The sequence below is a fragment of the Atta colombica genome, unplaced genomic scaffold (assembly GCF_001594045.1).
Source record: "Atta colombica isolate Treedump-2 unplaced genomic scaffold, Acol1.0 scaffold30, whole genome shotgun sequence".
Lineage (NCBI taxonomy): Eukaryota > Metazoa > Arthropoda > Insecta > Hymenoptera > Formicidae > Atta > Atta colombica.
In genome coordinates this window covers 35991-58585 of record NW_017259404.1, presented here as the reverse complement: position 1 = coordinate 58585, position 22595 = coordinate 35991, and the positions used below count along the sequence as shown (strand labels likewise).

General features: G+C 27.0%; 1 pseudogene; it reads left to right on the top strand.

Annotated features, from left to right (window-relative positions):
- The window catches only part of LOC108690202, a 55675-nt pseudogene that overhangs the window by 3150 nt on the left and 29930 nt on the right, over positions 1–22595 (top strand).

Genomic DNA, 22595 nt, shown 5'->3' with positions numbered 1-22595 from the left:
TTCTAAAATTTATAAACAAAATGTTCTTAATCTTTACTTTCTCAATAATATAATTCTGTAATTAAATTTTTTAATTCAACGTACTATTTAAAAGTATTATGTTAAATTAATATTAAGAGACTTTAGAAGACGAAGAAAATTTATATTCGAGTTTAACTAATTATTTTAGAACGAAAAGAATTAGATGGAAGATAGTGATTCAAAATTTCATTGAAGTGAGCCTAACAATCCTTTATCTCATTTTTCAATATTACAGTCTATCACGTGTTTGATATACAATGTTTGGAGCAGAAATGATTTATCACAAATGCTATCGACTCTAGTATTCCCGGCTTTCTCTACTTTCTCACTGAACAGTACCTCTTGCTGCATTCGTGGTTGAACGCTTGGGCGGAAATGTTGCAATTTACTGACCGATTGTTTTACAAGGTAAATACATATACGTCTTTATCTATCTTTTAAAATAGATATACGAAGGATATGCAAGTAGATTTATACTTTTAAGAAGTATACTTTTAAGAAATCGCAGTATTTCTCAAATGCTTTAATATAAGTCAGAAGAACTTAATCAAAACAACTTTATTTTAACATCATGAAAGTTAAAATGATGATTTTTGATTACAAAATTTGAATATTTATTGACGTTAAAGATCAAAATAAAACTCTTTTGATTTCTTCTGTTGACTTTTGAATGTTCCTTGGGTCCAGAATTAACTCTATAACTTACTTGCATAATAATTTTATAAAAGAAATAGCTGCGAGGAAGATATTTCCTTTACACGAGAGAATTTGCGATAAATTCCGGAAGCTTCCGGAACTTTCTAGAAATTATCGATATTATAATTTTGTAAACTATAGCTTCATGAATTGTATCGTTTATATTACAGGATTGGTAGAACAGCATAAATTATCACACGTTTTATCGCACATGGAACGTGATAATGCATTGGCTCCAACGTATATATATATACATATATAAGGACATGTAAGAGATCGTGGTGCCGCGCAATCGGACGCTGTCAGTCACCGCTATATTTTTTGTCTCTGTCATTTTCCATGAGTACGTACTCGCGTTTGATTTCGACTTCTTTTACCCGATGATATTCATCTTTTTCAACGCCATAACAGGTTTTTTCATCGCTATAACAGGCTTCCCTATGTTCTTCATTAAGGTTAACAGCGTCGTGATGTGGTTCAGTTAGAGCTTCGGCAACGATTCAATTTGTATGCGATGGAATTCTATGCCCAGTCACAACTGTCCACTTCATCCCAATTACTACCTGGACCTGTTCATACCGCGAAGTTGGAACTGTCAAAAGCAATTTAACGCTTAGATCTTTTCGATAAAATCTTTCAATGAAACAATGTATTCCCCACTCTGTAGTCAAAGACTATAATAAAGAAATGTTATCTACAAGTTGATGTAATTAGTTTAATGTTAACTAGAATAGAGCAAAGAACAGATATTGAGATAAAATTATTAATAAGAGGATCAATGGAGATCCACGCAATTGTAATAAAAAGTTATTCATTTATATAATTACATGGTATTTATTTTAAGGCATGTTTTGATAATAAAAGTAATTGCAATTCTTCAAGTCTTTAATGAAAAAAGTTGAAATAGACGAAAACGTTTTTTTTGTACATTTTTATTGAAATCTTTGTTTATTATAATCGATTTTCAAATTGCATTGTATAAAGCAAAGTAATATCGTTTTATCATGATTCTCGGTTTATAAGTTATTATTATGACCGAAAACGAAGAAAACTGACTATCTTTTAATTTTCTTTTAGTCTTTTAATTTATTTTTCGAAGATTCTAATTTATTATTGCAGTAATATTGCAAACGTTACTGTTGCAAGCATTGTTACAGCAAGCTTCTGTGCTGTACATAGAGAAATTAACTCGTTTATTTATTATTTCAGATTTATTGTGTCTAATTTTCTTCTCGGAAGAAGGCTTCCTTTTCTACTTTTTTATTTTAGATTTAATTAAATTAATAATAGGATTGAATTAAATTGAATTAAATATTTGCAGAGCAATTAGAATGAAAAGAAGTGCTGTTTATAATAAAAAATATTAATTTTTTTGTAATAAATGTGATATAAAAACGTGAAAACAAAAAGAATAATTACAACTTATCGTGCAATAATTTATAAATTTTTTTTAACTTTACGTAACTTTTTCTTTCTTATCTTTCTTATCTTTAATTCCAATGCCGAGATAAAAATATTTTTTTTCATCCATAAAAATAATCCATATAAATTCTCCAACTGTATAACGATATGAGAATATCATTGAAATTTTATCTTAGTGAAAAGTTCTCTCTCATGTTCCACTGAGATGATCAACATATACATCGAAAAATTCGTAATACGTAAAATATGTAGATAATATACAAATCGTCCTCGTATAATCAAATATAATGAATATTTGTATATATGTATGTGTATATAAAAATTTATTCATCCTCTCCCCCTCCGATCTAATATAAGCATAAATATGTCGAGTTTAAGATATTGAACTTAGGATAGTCGAAGAATAATAATTATTATTATTATATATTTAATGCAGAAACCAACTGCGGCAAGTTACGTTTCGATCATTTAAGTTGATTCAATTATCTCGATACAGTCACACACACGCACGCACGCACACACACACAGTGATTATTGGATTGCGTGATCAAACAGTATTATTAATCGATTAGGTGCTAATTTGATTAAAGATGTTTTGATTACATAAAATACTAGTTAAATTTATCACCTAACAAATCATCTAAAATAACTAAATCACTCAAAATATTTTTGTTATAAATATTCTTTGAAATCAATTAAAAGAAACAATAAATAATTTGGCTTATGCTGTAAATGATTTGCTATAGTATTAAATAAAAAATTTTTTTAATGTGGATCCAAATCAACATTATTTGAATAATTATTAGTTTTATTAAAATATATTTTAAAAACCAGATTTAATTCATAATTCTATGACCTTACTAAATTTGCAGATTGCTCCAAACAATTTTTTTATTTAATAGTTAAGAGAGAGAGAAACAAACAAAAAACTAAATAAATTTTAAATCAACTAGATGTCCTCAATTTTCATATAAATTACTCAGACATAATTAGAACAATTTATATAAAATAAAATAAATATAAAAATTAATATAATGATATGAAATTTTTCATTTTTGATGATGTTTTTGAAAATAACACATATCTATATCCTTAATGTGCCCGCCATGCTCTCCAGAAAGTCACAGATCTGCAAACTTTTTACCGATCGATCTAATCGGATCAACATAAAAAACAGCTGATAATTCCTCGTGTTAATCATACAAATTCTTGCAGCTTATGGATTTCGATTGAAATTATTTAATCATTTCCTAGATTTCTATTGTGTTTCTTAATGAAAATAATTTTGGTGGAAATCCATTCAAAATAATTCAATAATATATTGTCTTGATTTATAAAAAATGTGTAACAATAAAACAAAATCATTAAATCACATTTACAAGTAGGCTAATATTAGAAGCATGAAGATATATATTAAAGGAAATTAGCAGATAGCAATATACGTTATATTTCACACGCGTTGTCTTCTGAATTTAACTTTATACAAGAAATTTTAGCATGTATAGAAATACTTTCAGTTTAAAAAAATCTTCAATATGTATTACGACACTTTGCAAAAAAAAAAGAGACTTTTATCAATCAATATTATTGATATTATTTTCAAAAGGCACTCAGTCTCAACTATTTTATGTTTAATAATATTAATTACAACACATAGTATTTTATATAAAAATGAAAATTGTAGATATACAACATATAGCGACTAAGATTTCAAGGCAAAAACGTCTATTTTTTATAGTTACGCGAATCAAATCTTCATGAATAAATTATATTAATATTATAACACAATGCGCTATTGTTACGTTTTCGTACGTACGTATTGTACGTTTTCGAAACCCGCAAAAAAATTTTTTCACTCATTTTGTTTAGCTAAAAAAAGTTTTTTGTATGAGATCTGAATGGGTTGCTCTCCTTTCACGTGTTAAGCCGATTTGAAAAATTAAATACACAGGATTTATGCGTTTTCATATTCACATAGTTTCAATTTTTGCTCTGCATCCCTTAAACCACTTCCCTCTTCCAGCTTCCAATTCAAATAAAAATAGTCTTGGAGATTTTAAACATTTTGGCTATTAAAACATTTCATATGACATATTGCAGAACTCTCGGAATTGTTATCCATGAAATTGTGAAAGATTGAAACATTTCTGAAAACTTTCCGGAATAATCGATGCTGTCAGAGCGGAAAACTTTTAATCATATTTCACCAAAATCGATTGACTTTTGGCATTTTCATTTCCATCTGCTATATTAAAGCCTAGCTATATTAAATTTTTTAATTTTTCTATTCTATATTGATTCAGCCATTTTGAATTTTCAAATTTTAAATTCGTATTTAGAATCGGAGACTCTAAAAATCTAATGCTACATTTCATCAAAACCGAACAATTTATAGTATTTCCGCCATATTGATTCAGTTATTTGAATTTTCAAATTTGGGTCCTATTTTCAAATTTTAAGTTCAAATTCGACATTCCTGAAAACCCTTTAATAATATATATTTCGCTGAAATTGGAGAATTTTCAACATTTTCATTCATCATATTAGTTTAGTCATTTGGAATTTTCAAATTTTGGATCCGGATTCGAAATCAGCGACTCCGAAAATCTTTTAATACTATATTTCATTAAAATCAGAAGATTTTTAGCATTTCTATCATATCGGTTCAACTATTTTGAATTTTCAAATTTTGGATACGATTTCGAAATCAGCGACGTCGAAAATCAAAACAGACCTAACGCTACATTTCGCTAAAATCAGAAAACTTTAATCATTTTCGTCTACTGTATTAGTTCAGCTATGAATTTGAATTTTTAAATTTTAAGTTCGAATTCAAAATTAATGACCCTGAAAACTGTTTCACATTACATTTCGCTAAAATCGGAGAATTTTTAGCATTTCCGTCCATATTGGTTCAGCCATTTTGAATTTTCAAATTTTGAGTCCGGGTTCGAAATCACCGACCCCGAAAATCCTTTAATGTTACATTTCACCAAAAATGAAGTAACAGCCTCAAAAAAGGAGACTTCAAGGCATGTAACACGGCATTTTAAGATAGGCATTTTAAGATAGGAAACATCAGCGATTGACACATCACAAGAAGACGGAGATGGAAAAAAAATACAATAAGAAAAGAATTTGAAAGTATATCAAGAGTGTTTCTTATTGCTTATCGCACTCACTTGCACTGTGTAAGACGTTTAAAGTACAGTGCGTACTGAAATGAATAAGCTCGAGAGGACATGTGCACTTTGACTGATAGATACTCAGATCACTGTACGCACGTACGCCAATTATTTTTCATACGCCGCACAGATAAAAAGCTGTGGCACCTAAAAAAAGCTTAGCAATGTAACGTAAGTAAATTGGCCAATCGCAGTAAAAATCGTAACACAAAAAATTAACAAAAATTCGAAAAGACTTTATATTGATTCTTATAGTTAATATTAATAAAATCAAATTTTGTAACAAAAATCATAATTTGAACCTTTATGATGATAAAATAAAGTCACTTTCTATTGACTTTTGTAAAAAAAATCCGTTTAAAATTAATTAAATGATACGATCAATATATAACAAATGTGCTCTCGAAATAAAATAAATTACAAAAACTTTTGTAATTTTTGTACTTTACTAAATAATACAATTTTGCAATCTTATTTCCTTCATAAAACTCGTCCAAAACTTATTAATTTCAATAAATTTATTATTCGATAAGTGATATAATACATGTTCGAAAAGAAAAACGAGTAATTGACTCGAATAGAATCGACTGAAGAAAAATACTACAATTGAAAACAATATATTTTAAAATTAAAAGATATAAATTTAAGAAATAATGTTTTCCAATTGATGATTACAATTGTAACAGTTGTAATATAAATATATAATATATATTTTAAATTTACATAGAAATATTTAAGCACTAATTAATTAAATTATATTTAATTAATTAATTCTTAAATATTTCTATGTAAATTTAATTAAATATAATTTTTTACCCTTTAATTAAATATAATTTTTTATTATGTAATTAGATTTATTCTCACATAGTCTAAATTCATATTATAATCATTTATAATTTAAAATAAATTAAAATTATGCAGTTTACTAAATTGAAAAATAAATTTCATTCTCTGAATCATTTTTATCAGCACTGAGTGCGCGTGTTCTTTTTAAATGAGTTGGAAGGATTTATCGAAAAACGGATTGCACGAAAAACACTTGAGAATTGGGATACGACGTCCGTCAAAGAATCATCTAAAGTACATATGTCCTCTCGAACTAGTAAAGTGCGCACTGTACTCATGATGAGATAAATACCGACATCAGTACATTTAAATAATCCATGTGCACGGAGCGAAATATGCACAGTCGAGATCGGGATCGAACGTTTTGCGTTTCGCTGCCAAACACCGTGTCGTACTTTAGGAAATCTAAAGAAAAATTAACAATTGTTAATTAATAAGTAATATTAATGTATCGTGCGGCGTGAATTGCAGATGTATTATAATTGAAAATTGTTTAAGAATCCGAAAAATTTATTTTTATATATCAAAACGGAACCATTGATTTTTTGGAAGGCTCGCAAATCGCTTAGAATTTAAATATTCTTGATGTAAAATTCATAGGCTATTCTTATATAGTCATGAGTGAAAGACCTTCCATAGATCTTCACGAGAAGAATAAAGATACAGGTAATCCATACATTATATTCAGAAATATTTTCAAAAAATTTTGTTGCAAGATTTGAAATATTTAAGAAATTTTTTATGAAATGTATGAAACATTTTTAAAATATCTTTGTTGAATATTTTAAAACATCTTACAAATGTTTTCAAAATATTTCTGAAATATTTTATTGAAATATTACAAAAACTGTTTCACATAAATATTTCATTATTTTTGCTTGGGAAATAAATGGCTCAATTAATAGTAAGATGCATGACTCTGAAACAAATTAATTATATTCAGTTATTAAAAAAATTCTATATTATCCTTCGATTTTAACATATAAATTTATTCAGAAACAATTTTAATTATTCGTCAAAATAAGGATTGTGATCAATAAATAAATTTGTCATCAGTTTGCTGTCTGATTTCTCGGTATCATTTATGTACATAAATAAAAACAGTGTCGAGATCCTATGACATCCTACAGTCCAGGGAACTAATCCTGTAACTTTTTCCTTAAAGAACCATGAAAAGTGAAAATTTTTGTATGTATAATGTGTGTGTATGTACATATGTATGGGTGTAGTTCGAAAAGTTCTCGGCCCAATGGAAAAAACGCATGATTTTTGGCAACTTTTTTTCATTTTTCAACACAGCTTTCATCACACAATCAATACATTTATTCTAACAATTATTTTAACTGATTTTAACTTTTTACTATCTATATGATTTCTTTAAATAAGCTTTAAAGAAGCGTTAATTTCATAAAATCATCAATTACTTGTAATATTTGAGCTAGATCGTTTTCCTGTATAACAAGTCACTCTTCAAATTTGAATATTTGAAAATTATATTATAATAATTCATGACATCTTCACAATAATAAATTAGCAATTGTTACAGTTTCGTAACAATTAAAATTTTAACCATTGTGAAGTTGTCATGAATTATTACGATATCAAAACTCGAATTATTTTGATAGAATACTGCAAATTTGTGCTGAAAAAAGAATTTACGAAATTTTAATAAATATTTGTTTAGATATAGTACCAATAGAACATTTACTTACAACAAATAAATATTTATTCAATTCAAACATAAAAATTTAAATATTATTTTTTTTAATTGAATAAATATTTATTTATTGTAAACAATTGTTCCATTGTAATATCTAAACCAAAATCGATTTTCAGCTTGATTTTTAAGGGCTAGGAAAAAAGTTGAAAATCGGCCAAAATGTGCAAGTAAATCCCAACATTGATCTAAACACTAAATAAATATTTACTAAAAATTTTTTTCAATACAGGTTTTTAGAGAAAAGATCGGAAAATACATTACTCAATTTAAAAAACTCAATGATCAAAAATTGTAGCGCAATGACTAGAAAATTATAAAAGGAAGTGTTAAACAATATAATTTAAGAAATTTGTAAAAAAAAATTTATTTTCCTTGTATACATCATCAAAATACACACCCAGATAGCCAAATAAGGGCAATATTGTCCATTTTACTATCATTTATTCCGCATTCAATTTCATCAAACTAAAGCCAAGGTGTTTCCACAAACTATCTATTGTTCTGATGTCACGTAAAATCTTTCTTAGAATTCTGCGGCAAGTTGTCATCATGCGTGCATGGTGTGCCGTTAGTTTGCTGTCAACGTGATGAGTTTATTATTTCTCAATGTATACTCTTACAATTTCGTAAACTCATGAAATCTATTTGATATCCTCCTAATGTTAACTCAGTTCACATTAGATTTCAATGACAGCAAATTGTCGAAAACAATACATGCGATGCATCAATTTATTATATGCAATTGTTGAAAACAATACATGCAATGCATCAATTTGTTCCATATGCTAAATCTCGTTTAGCTATCTGGACAAATACGTCATACATATCTCTTAATTTTTTATTTCAGCAGTAAACGGAAATACATTCACAGATGTTTTATATGAGGCTATCGCTGATATATTGCAAAAAACACTTCAGGTGCGAAAAAATACCATTGACCTTAATTTGATCGTAATTGGAATATAAATTTAAATAGTTTTGTTAATTTTATAGAGCTAGTACCGTCAAAACACGACGATGTTTAATTGCTTATCATTTAAACGTTTAAGAAGATGCAATTTCGTAAGAGATGACGTGACTCTCTGACATATTTTGAATAATATAAAGTATATTTCTTTGTAGGAAATAAGACAGGATGTTTTGGAATACGTTAATCACCGCATTAATGACATGATGTCCGACGTTCAACAAAAGATAGCAGTATCTTTGATGAAAAATGAAGAATTGCTATATAAAACAGACAAACATCGTGACAGAAGGTAAGAAATCATCAGAATTGAGAAAAAATGCAAAAAAATTTTAAAGTAGATAATATTGTATCTACTTATTGACAAGAGTCAGATAGTGTAAATAATTCCACAAATACTCGAAAATATAATGTAATGTAGAACAGTTACAAACATTATACAATTCTGAACAAAATTGAATTTGAATTTATGGTGTACAAATAAGTTTTCATCGTTTTCTAATATACGCCATTACCACTGCGTACGTACTGCGAGCATGTAATTTAAGATGGTAACATATCTAATGGCGTTTTTCACTGGTAAAGCTGATGCGCACTCAGTGCACTTTAAAGCCGTTGTACACAAATAGACATAAAGATGTACGGTTAATAAAAATATAGAAACAAATTAAACCAATCCTTAATACATTTTATTGTGGTTTTTGATAAAATATACATTGGGTATTTTATTAATTGAGATCTCTCACTTTTACAGTCAGATTAAGTTAATAACAACAGCTTTAATGTGCACTGAGTGCGCACCAGTTCTGCTGAAAAATGCTATAAATATTAGATACCTAAATAAGCTTTAAGATTTAGTATATGACATTAGAGTGTAAACAACAAATTTTCTCATTGCATTAAAAATACAATGTTTTAAAAAAAACGGCATTTGTGGCATTTCGCTGCATTATTTTATTTTAAAGACAACAGCTGCTGAAAGTCACCGTTTGCTTTTACAAGCAATTATACCCTGTTCAAAATTGCACCATTTTAGCTTGTAACAATTTAAAGCAAAAAATATATCAATATGAGGAATAACACAATATTGTTGCATAAATCTAGTTTTTAAATCTAGTTTTAGTAAAAAAGTAAAAGTATCACATAGTTCAAATAAACTCAAATTTTTTAACATAATTTTTTATTATTATTTGTCTTGACATTAAAAATATTTTATTAAAATATTATATTCAATAAAGTATGATACTATTACATAATATAATTGTAAAGATAAGAATCTAAAAAATACATATATGATATTTATTGGCAATTAAACAGTTAAAATTAATCGATAGCTTTTAATAAAAATGAATGAATGAAATAAAATAAAAGTTCAGAGCTGCGCATTTCTGGCGATTGTATATCATAATTATTATGCGTTATCGAGAGTTTTACGTTCTTTTTAAAAAAAAATTTTTTAATCTATTAACATAAGAATATATACGCGCTAACTTAAATTCACAATGTAATCAATGAAATGATATTTTATTTACACTATATTAATTATATTTGCATTTCTGATATTCTTATAGAGAATCCAGAAAAAAAGGTGCATTGCCGGATAAGGAATACCTCGAAAGAAACTCATTGCTCACTGATCTCTTCAACATCCCGCATATTCGCACGGTTTACAATGTATTCATGATGACTTTCGTACTTTTTCTTCTCAACTCCATTGCATACGATATTACAGAGTATGGAACGTAAGTTGGCAACGGGAATCTGACTGGCCTCCACTACAGAATCATCAATTTCGTTGTTTTGTAGAAAAACATAAATATTGTTTTATGAAATATACTATATTTGAAAATATAGAAATATATATTTTTTTATATAACATTTATAATACTAGTTAAATTTTTAGTCAAAACTTTTAAATTTAATTCTTCTTTTATTTTTAACACATTTTGGTCTTAAATTAAATTTTTAAATATTTTTAGTCTCAGATTATTAAAAAATATTTAGTGATTTCACACTGATTATAATTTCATATTGTCTGACTACTCAGAACCATACTTATTATCTGTGAAATATGACGTATATATTATCGGAGTTGAAGAAAATGGTACAGTCATTTCATTATTGTGTTTGGAAAACTACTCATGATAAAAGATGATAATTAAAATATCTGTCCACTTATTACCAAGTGCAATGAACCTTACTTGGAAAATAAAAAAAACACACTAACAAATTAATTATTAAACAGCTCGATTAATTAGTTAATTTTTCCGATCTTTTTTGTTATCTTTTAATTACGCTTTGGTTCTTACAGCTTAATTTCTCTTTTTTAATTATTGATTCTAAAAGGATCCGCGTTGGCACCAACATTTTACGGTATGCCTTTGCAAAGTTCCCAACATGCATCTTCATTTGATCGTTCATGCAGGTCTCGACATTCAGTGTCTACATGACTTTCACCCTCTGGGCGTATCGGCGACTTCAGTTCTTGCCAAGATGTAACGATTTCTTTAGTTCAAGTTTAGATAAATGTGCTTAATTTAAACATTATGAAAGTTAATTGAAAAATTAAAAATAAATTGTGTGGTTTAAAGAGTAGTTTGAAAAGAAATATATAAAATAAAATCTCAATTTTATGCATAATCTTCTTTGTAGTGTAACGTAATAATTGATTAAGTTGAAATTATATTAAACAACGACAAAGTGCAAAAATAATTGAGCGTAGTAATTCTAAAAGCTATTAGATAATATTAATTGATTCAAATGATTCAACTGTATCTTTTTTTTGCAGCCTCCCTCCGAAAATTATGGGATTACAGCTGGCTATCAATATTTATATTGTATCAAATTCTCTTTATTATTTTTCCTATTAAAGTGATGCTCGGCGCGAATCTCTCCATATGTTGTAGAATGATTATAATGCTGGAACAAGTAAGCATCTTTTAAAACCTGCATTTATAGCGTCTTGAATAATATACATAACATTAGAAACGAAAAATGTGAATTTTTTGCAAAGTATACGCAGAAATACCTAAATTAATTTTTTTCATTTTATATATTTAATACAAATAAATAAAACCTGTTAAAGATTTTTTCTTATTGTCAAAGACATTAAGTAATCTGTGTTTGACATCAATTTACATATAAATATGTAAAATAATTAATTATTTTTCATTATTTTAACATTACAATAGTTGTTGGAACAAAAATTTTTCTACTTAAAACAATGTTTGCTTTTTTAGGTACGTATGATAATGAAGTGTCACGCTTTCATCAGAAGCGTAGCACCTAGATTTTTGTCGTATAAATCCCACAGCGAAACTCCGTCACCGAATGAGCCCAAATTCTCGCAATATTTGTATTTCCTTTTCGCACCGACTCTTGTGTACCGCGACGAATATCCCAGGTAGAGATATTTCATAATTTCTTCGAAAAAATAATAGACATAAACATTTAATTGTATAATACGAGGAACAATCTATGTAATTATTAATTATAAAATTTATCTTGTTATTTGATAATAATGGATTTATATGGCTTTAGAAAAACAAATTTCGAAGTTTGTTCACGAAATATACGAACAATATAATCTTCATTGTCATAATCTTATAATAATTATTCTATTAATAATTCAATTCGAAGTTACAGCTTAAAGTTTTATCGTGATATTAAATGATAATTTAATAATACCGCCATATTGGCATTAAATTGTGAAAACTTTGGAAAAAAGTCTGTTTGAGCAATATATTGATTCTTTTTTAGGACAAAAAGAATTAGATGGATGGTGGTAATTCGTAATTTTGTTGAATTTGGCCTATCGATTTTCTATCTCACTTTTATCTTGGAAAGCCTGATATTGTCGATCTACCATGTATTCGGCACGCAACATCTGGATTGGAAATGGTTCATCAAGAGTACCATCAAGTCTAGTTTTCTTAGCATTTGCTTCTTTATCACTATAAATTATCTCCTGCTGCATACATGGATGAACGCTTGGGCGGAAATGCTGCAGTTTGCCGATCGATTGTTTTACAAAGTAAATATACCTCTTTTCTACCTCATAAGTAATCTACCTCACAAGAATTACATGTAGAATACGCAAATATATTTCATGTAATATATAACATTGTCATAGCTTCAATTAAGAATGTTCTGATATAATCGATATTTTGAAATCATATTATCATTTATAACCCTTTTTAATATTAGCATCGAAACTTTTAATTTTCATCGTATTGGATCTGGATTCCTAAATATCAATTGATTCAATACAAAGGATATATTTCCAAAATTCAACCTCATAAACATATGCATAAAGAAAATTATTCACTTACAGTTTGCATTTCTCTTACAAAAATGATTCTATATGTTCGCGTTGCTTCAAATCCTCATAAAGTTTTGAATTTAAAATGATATGAATATATATTTGGGCGTTGAAAAAAGAGCGAAGATGCTGAGTGCGCAGAGTGCTTAAGCAACACGAACAGATTTGTAAATGATACTTTTGATTACTTGGCGGTCTTGGCGCCTATTTCCTATTACGTTCTGTAATCCTCGGTAAAAAATTTTTCATGCATGAATATATAAACATACATAAACATGTATAAATATTTAAAACATGTATAATTATATATGAAATGTGTTCATATATGTTCATACATCCTTTTTTTCTTTTATAAAACTTTTTGGTGTAATAGAAATAATAATAGTAATGTGAAAACATTAAAAATAATTATAAACGTAATTTTCGCACTATTTGTTTTAAAAAAAATTAAGTTTGAAGAAATGTTTGAAGAATCTTTCTAACCGCTAGTATTGCTATTCCTGCTACATAATAAAACGTACAAAAAAAAATAACGATTGATTTATTATATCGATTATTTGTATTACAGGACTGGTGGAACAGCACGACTTATTACACGTTCTTCCGCACGTGGAACGTGGTAGTGCATGACTGGCTGTACACATATATTTATAAGGATATGTACGAAATTGTGGTGCCATACAATCGGGTGTTGTCAGCTACTATTGTATTCTTCATCTCCGCCATCGTCCACGAGTACATACTCGCGTTTGCATTCGGCTTCTTCTATCCTGTAATATTTATCTTATTCATCACCATTGGTTTCCCCATGTTCTTCATTCGCAAGACTTCCAGCAATTTTTTTATGTGGTTGAGCTGGAGTCTTGGAACCGGTATTATTTTCAGTCTACACGCGATAGAGTTATATGCTCGGCAAAATTGTCCGCCTCATCCCAATTACTACCTAGACCTGTTCATACCGCGAAGCTGGAACTGTCAGGAACAATTTAACGCATAGTTTCTCCATTTGTAATGAAATCAAAAGATTATTTAAAAATGGGACGATATTTCTGCAGTCAGAGAAAATATTTTTAAAAACTATTTTTAAAAATTAATATTAATGTACAAGTTTGTGTTAAATTGAAATATAGATTTGTTTGTTGACAAAACAATAATAAGAGAATTAGTGATGATTTACATCCATTTGTTTACTTGTAAACAGTAATTTATTCATTGCAATTGCACAATCTTAATTTAGGTTTAAAATCATTTTTTAATAATAAAAGTAACTGCAACTTTTTTTCAAATCATTGATAAGAAAATCTGAAGTAGACAAAAAAGTATTTTGTATCTTTACCGAAATCATTGAGTAAAATATAAATATAGCTGGATACATGTATAGAAATACATTTTGGAATCTAAATCTGTATCTGAAATACATTCAAATTGGAGTATCTGTATCTAGATACAAAACATTATAGTATCTAAACTGTTTTGCAGATATATTTTCGTGAACTTTTTACCTCTAATAGGAAATGTATATTCCTTTTGAAAATTATTTTTGATGTAACTTTTAGAGAAAAATTTCTTGTAATATTAGGTATAGTAAAAAGAAATCCATTATTTTTGCATGAAATTGAATGGAAAAATAATAAAAATGGATTTCTTTTTACTATACCTAATAAAAATAGGCGCCTAATACGAGATAGTGGCGTTTCTGCTAAACTAACAAACACTAGCTATTAATTTCATGAATTTATTGCTCTTAGATTGAAAACTATTTATTGGAAAATTAATTATTAAATTATGCCTGTAAAATCATTGTTAAAAAAGATTTTAGAATTTGGATGTCTTTAAATTTCATTGAGATAATCCTTTAAAACTTCCTTTGAAACCTTGTTTATTACTTAATAAATAAATATTTGGCAATATAAATTCTTCATAATGATAGATTGTAAGATCGTACTATTAGAAAAAATTAATTAATATAAGAAAAAATGGGATTGTTGAATTGTTATAATTACAGAAGTTAGATTTCATTATTGTAAAACTGTAAGGTGTAGAACTCGTAATATGAGAGTAATATCCAGGATATTTCTGATATAAAATACCTATGTCACAGTGAAAATTGGTGCTAAAGTATAAATGTTATTATAATAATAATACAATAATAAAAGGGACAACCGGAATGAACATTGAGTGTCTGTTTCAAGCGATGCTTGGTTCCAATTAAAGACGAGTCCTGAGTAAAATGCATTGCATACTCATTTTGCGCGCACACTGAGTGTGTTTGTTTGTATTTTAAAAACTTTAAATAAAGTTTTCATTATTTTTGCAATACTGGTGTACTTTGCATTTTATTATCGATTTCTCAATCTCATATTATGAACACATTTTTTTACTTTGCGATTTGTTCACTTTTTATATTTCTTTAACTTAAAAAAAAAAAAATTTGAAATAAATTTTACATAACATTATCTTAAAGATCTTAAAAACATTATCATTCTTATTAAATTCCCTTCAAAATGACCTATTATTTTTTTAAATTCTGCCCGCAGATTTCTAACATTTACCAAAAATGAACTCGGTATCTCGTAACAAGAGTCTATTCTCTTTATTTTATATTACTTGTTTATATTACTTGTTTACATCAAAAGTTCGTGCCGCAAAAGATTTAAATTTAATAAATGTATACTAAAATTTAAATCTTCTGCATTTCAATTTTCTTTCAAAATCGGCACGAACTTTCCGGACAATCCAATATTATAATAAAGTAATTTAAAAGTATCTAATATGTGTCTGCTCATGAGATAAATATTTTTAATTTGAATGTCTGTATTTGTATGCCTTAACAGCATATTAAGATAAACATTGAGAATAATCTGAGATTATCTTGGTGAAAATTTTTTTCAAAATTTTTCATACAATTTTTCAGAATTTCTATATAATTTTTCAGAATTTCTATATAATTTTATAACTTTCTCACATTTTTTTATACGAATTGGAACACTTCAGAATTTTTTTTTTATATGTTTTTTTTATATGTTAATTATGAAATATCTTAAGATTTCTGAGATTTTTGTAAGTAATTTCTGATAAAATGTTATAAAATCTAAAAAATTTTTTAAATATATTTAAAAAATTATGGGATGAGAAATCTCAGAATATTTCAGAATTTACTTGTATGAAAAATCTAAAAGAAGGTGTAAACTTTCCGAATATTTCTAAGTACTTCTAAAAAATGTTCCAATTCATATAAAAATTCATATAAAAAAATATAAAAAATTTATATAAAAATTATAAAAAAAATTTTCACCTTAGAAGGTACCTCAAATAAATAATTGCGATAATTTCAGAGCAATCTCAAACTGCGATTGACAATACTACGAATTGTTCTACGAATGATCTAATGTCCACGATACTATCTCCTATAGAATTTCTTCTCAAATATCTACAGTTTTAGAACAGTCTCTGGAAATGATGAAAACGGGAAGGTTACAGTCGATCATTATACATGCATATGTATATGCAACCAGACGCGCGTGCGTTCATGATATCGCATGGGATGAGATCGATTAAATTAGATTATTAATGTACCATTTTTTATTAATTGATTTTTATTGTAATTTAATTGATTTTTATTAACACGCACCGAGATGATCACAAATATATTGAATGAATCGTTGCTTTCCGAACGAATACTTCCAATACTACATACGGAATGTACAATGTTCGGATCCTCAATGACAAGGTGGCTCCCGGATATAATCTGCAAACCTGGCAAAGATTATGTCTAGGCACTATCCTATTACGCTATGTTACTCTCTACTCTGTATATTGTATGAGTTCGTTTGAGAAGCTCAATAACTTAATATGATCAAATAATTATTAATAGATATTAACAAATTTTTATTAATATAAAAGTTTTATTAATATATATTTAAAAATTCGATTTGATTCAAATTCTATGACCTTATCAAATTTGCAGATTGCTCCAAGCAGTATTTTATATAACAATTAAGGCAAACAAAAAAATTAAATAACTTTTAAACTAACAGGATGGCCTTAATTTTACTAATGTAATTTTACTAATGTAATAAGAGAATAATTTATATAAAATGAAATATAAAATGAATAATATATAAATAATAATAAAAAATTTTTAAATTTTTGATAATTCTTGGAGAATACCACGTTCCTAAATCTTTGTTCATCTGCCATATGTTCCAAAAAGTGATAGATCTGCAAATTTTTTATCGATCGATAATCCGGTCGACGTGTTTTCTAAGAAAAATAATTTTGATTAAAATCCATTCAAAATAATTCAATAATATGTGCCCTGATCTATAAAAACTTCTTAATAATAATTTCTTAGTAATAATGAAACTTAGTAAAAACTTCTTAGTAATAATGAAACAAAATCATTAAATCCCAATTAATAGGCTAGTATTAAAAGCGTAGAGGCATGTATTAAAAGAAATTAGCAGATAGCAGTAGCATATATTATATTTCACACGCATTGTCTTCTGAATTTAACTTTAGTTTAATACAAGAAATTTTAGCATGTATAGAAATGTTTTTATTCAGTTCGAAAAATTTCCAGGACGTATTATCATACTTTGGAAAAAAAGAGATTGTAATCATTATTATTGACATTATTTTCGAAAGACTTACAAGGGAAGGGACCCATATGTCCAATTAATTTTTAAAAAGTAATGGATAGAAATTATAGTATCCTATCTCCTATTAACTCTAAAATTAGTATCATTTGTTCAGAAAATTTGATATTCATTAAAGAAATGGATTTAAAGTTCGCTACGACTCCGAAAATGAGTTTAAATGACATTTTTTCGTAAATTTTATTTTGGATTTTCCTACGTGTGAATAATATACATATAAGTGAAAGATATACATATAAGTAGAAAAGAAAACTTGGTTTTGTTGGAATCTCGATTCTAATGGTAGATAAACATTATTTTAAACATTATTTTATTCCTCCCAAAGTTTAAATTGCGTTTGATACACTTATAAAGTTGTACAAATGTATGTACAAAAATACATATATTTTCTTACTTATTATTTCTTATCTATTATATGTATATTACATATAATAGATAAAATATAATAGATAATTCTCAATTATTAGATAAGATATAATAGATAATTCTCACTTATTACATTTTTATTAATGTATTATTATATGTTTTCAATGAATTGAAATTTGAAAAGCTAAAGATATTTTATTGTAAGTTTTGCTATAAGTTAGATTAAAATTAATAATTAATTCAATTTTCACCAATCAAATTGAAATTCAAGTTTTCGTTTCTCTTCCATTTACATACATTACTCATACGAGATGCGTGTTTTGCGAAAAAAACTTGAGATTTCTTTTGTGAAGTTATTCACGCTTGTAAGTTGCAGAAATTCATAAAAATCGCTTATGCGAACATTCAAACTATTATATTCGTATCATTGAAACCATTAGTTGTATAAAAAATGCAACAGATCGATTTTAAAGATCTTAAATTGTTCTATATAGAATAACTCCGACAAATACGTCGCGCTAGGATTTACGCCGCAGATATTAGAAAAAAATCAGAAAAAAAGGAGTGGAGATAATTTTAAACTACTCTCTGTCATGTCTTTATGTTATATTAGTATTGTATTATGATTTCAGTTTCTCACTGTTATATATAATATTAATGAAATTAATATTATAACAGTAAGTAATATTAATGAAATTGTTGTGAGTTGAATCGATTTGTCACTGTGTTAAATAACGCTATCACAAATTATAATTGACATGAAATGATTACTATAGGACATGCAAAAGATTTAATGATTATTTCGTAATACATAAGCATAGAAGAATAATAAAATATGTTGTAAAACAAAATACAAGTACTTTGCTCTTGTATTCTTTGTTTAGTTTGTTGTCTTGTATATTCCACGTATTTATGCCCAAAGCATACAAAGTGCGCAGATTGAATTCAATACTAAATACAATAAACGCATTACATGAAATATGTACCTCATATCATTTGTATAATACATCTGGGAAGATTGTAATTATTATTTATTACTTCATATATATATTTATCATTTTTATTCCTTAATAAAACTTTGTAAAAGCATTTTATAAGTTATTGTGTCATTTTATGTCTTATGTGTTTATTTATAAACTTTTTATGAGCCATATATACTCCCTCTCCCTATGACTAGCTATATATCTCACCTCTATAGGATATAAGGCAAAAATGTAAGGGTTTAAAAAAATTCATTTTTTAATGCGAAATATAAATATTTCGGATTTCTAATATTTTTTGAATAATAGTATACAGTACAAAGTTTTTACTGATATAGTTCGTTTACTTCAAATATAATAAATAATACTTAATAAATTAAGTTTTTGATAAATGCGGCGTATATACCGGAGTTACCCTATAGGTTATTTTTAGTTTATCATTTTTATATAAATAAATTGTTTTCCATTTGTTTACAGTTTTTTTTAACATTTTTGATCTTCAGCTCACTAATTCCTCAACTCAATTTGAAAATTTTATAAAAATATAATATTTATATATAATTAAAAAATTCTTACGGTATATACACATATATAGAATTGTGCAATCACACAAAAGAATTTTTTAACTATATAGTCCATTTGTGTTCCATTTTGAAATTTTCAAAATTACTTCCTAATTGAAGTGGAAATATTTTTATAAAATTTTCGAATTTTTTTTGAATTGATGAAAAATGTTAATAAAAACAAATGGAAAACGATTTATTTATATGAAAATGATAAAATCAAAATAACCTATACATAAAATAATTTATGATCTTTAAAATCTGTCTGTTGCATTTTTTTTGCACTAATGCTTTCAACAATATAATAGTTTGAATGCAAATATTAGCGATATTTTTTATGAATTTCTGCAAATTACAAGCGTGAATAACTTCACAAAAAAAATCTCAAGTTTTTTTTTGTTTGACACACGTCTCGTATTTTCATCTGTAGAATATGTTAATAGATTTAAAAAAAAATAAAAATGACGATGTTTTAAAGGTGCCCGGTTTAACGTGGAATGCCTCATATGTAGAAAAATCCAAAAAGTAAAAAAATTTATAAAAAATTTCATTTAAATCAATTTTCGAAGCCGCTTATAACGAACTTTAGCTTCATTTTTTTAACGAGTATCAAATTTTCTAAACGAATAACACTCATTTTAGTTAATAGAAGGTAGACGATATTACTAACTTCTGACTGTTACTTTTTCAAAATCGACATCTGGATAATTCTTAGTCTCGGCTATTTCAATTTTAATAGTATTAATTGCAATGTATAACAGTTTATGTGTAAATGTCTTTTAAAATTGTAAATACAATGTGTAGCAATTAAGAATCCAAAAAAAAGTCTTTATTTTTTTTCTAGTCAAAGACGTCAGCAATTGATAAAATCACAAAAAGACGATGGAAAAAAACACAATGAGAAAAAACTTTAAAATGTATCAAGAATGTTTTTTATTGCTCAGTAGTGCATTTTAATTGACAGTTACAGTATAACTGTTGTAATAATATAATATATATACAGAAATATTTAAGCACAAAGCAAAGATCCCCTTTCAATTTCTTTTTATCAAACTACTATGTTCTTTTTGAACGATGATGAATCGGAAGAATTTATTAAGGCTACGTACTTTTGGGAATGGGGACACGAAACATTTGGGAATGGGGACACGACGTCCGTTAAAGAATTATCTCAAGTACACATGTACTCTGGGGCTAGCATTAAAATAAAGAGGATCAAATATAAGAAAAATATAATAAAAATTTAGAGTGAGCATTAGATTTACTAAGAGTTGCATAGAACACAACAGTATTCCACCATTTACATTTTCTCTCAAGATATATATGCGTTTTATCATTATAAGTCGGAAAAATATTTCTCATCATTAAATTGTAGTTATGTTAACAACTTCTTAGAATAGAATTAAATAGTGCGTTCAAAAAATTACATAATAATTGTGCTAAGGCACAAGTTTTCCATCTTGCAATGAATTCATCACGGTACTATCATTCCATTACATATTTTTAACAATTCATTAATAAACAAGAACAATCTTTATTTATTTAAATAAATAAACAATTTAAGAGAATTAATAATAAAATAAACTGGTTATCTAAAAAAGAGAAAATTCATAAAGCCAAATTAATATAACCTATAAATTATTTTAGCCTTTAGTAGAAACAATAACTCCGATTAATAACACGCTTTTCAGTTCAGTTAATTTCGTACAATATTCGTTCCACAATAATGGGATCACTGATAAACAGAAAGATACGAAACCAAGATTCAGCCTTTGAGTCATCTTAGAGATGATGTTAAGTCATCTTTGGGTAAACCGGACGATGAATGGTTTGTAAATTTGTCAGGTAAAGTTCTCAATAAAGTTATTCCATCTGAGATACAAAGCATTTTACAATTAGGCCCGAAATTTTTTGTTGCATCTATATGTGCATCTATATATGACAAAAAAAAATTAACACGACTGAATTCATTAAGAATGTGGAAAATAATATTAGAAAGATGGGAATTAGCAATCAGATATTAGAAATCGATGCATTTTCATACGGAACATTTAATCTCAATCTAACAGTTATAAAAGAAATACCCTCAAAATCTATAAATGAGTAAAAAGACAAAAAAGTTCATAAAAAAACATTCCGGCAATAATTTTCACAAAGCAGATAAGGCAATATTACAATTGGATAAGAAGGATTACGAAACAAATAAATGAGATTCTCAGAGATAAAAATACATATGTCACAATAGATAAAGATAAGATCCGATAAGAAAATTGACAAATAGAACAAGGGATATACTTGCAAGATGGAAAAATAAGAATTATATAAATAAAGACAATTATAACAGGATTTATTGTAGTGATGGAGTCTTGCCGAGGACTTATAGGGTAAAAAATAGGGTCGAAAATACATAAATCGGAACACCCTTTGAGAATCATAGTTTCAACTATTGATAGCACATTACATGCGTTTTCAATTTTTTTAGATAACATTATCTATAAGAGCATTCCTAAGCCATTTAGTGATATTGAAAACACCTTTCAAATAGTGAAAAGATTGGAGGTGTTCCTTGGGTATATATGGGTGATATGACATTAATATCACTTGATGTTGTATCAATATTCACAAACATTCCCATTAATATGGCTTTGGAGAACGCGGATAATAGGTGAGAGTATATTAAAAAGAATTGTTCCATATCTAAAGAGGAATTCATGCTAGCAATAGAATTAATTTTGGAATCAACATATTTTACCTTTGATCATAAAACATATAGACAATATTTTAGTACACCCATGGAGTCTCCGCTATCCCCCATAATAGCAAATATTGTGTTACAAGATTTGGAAGAAA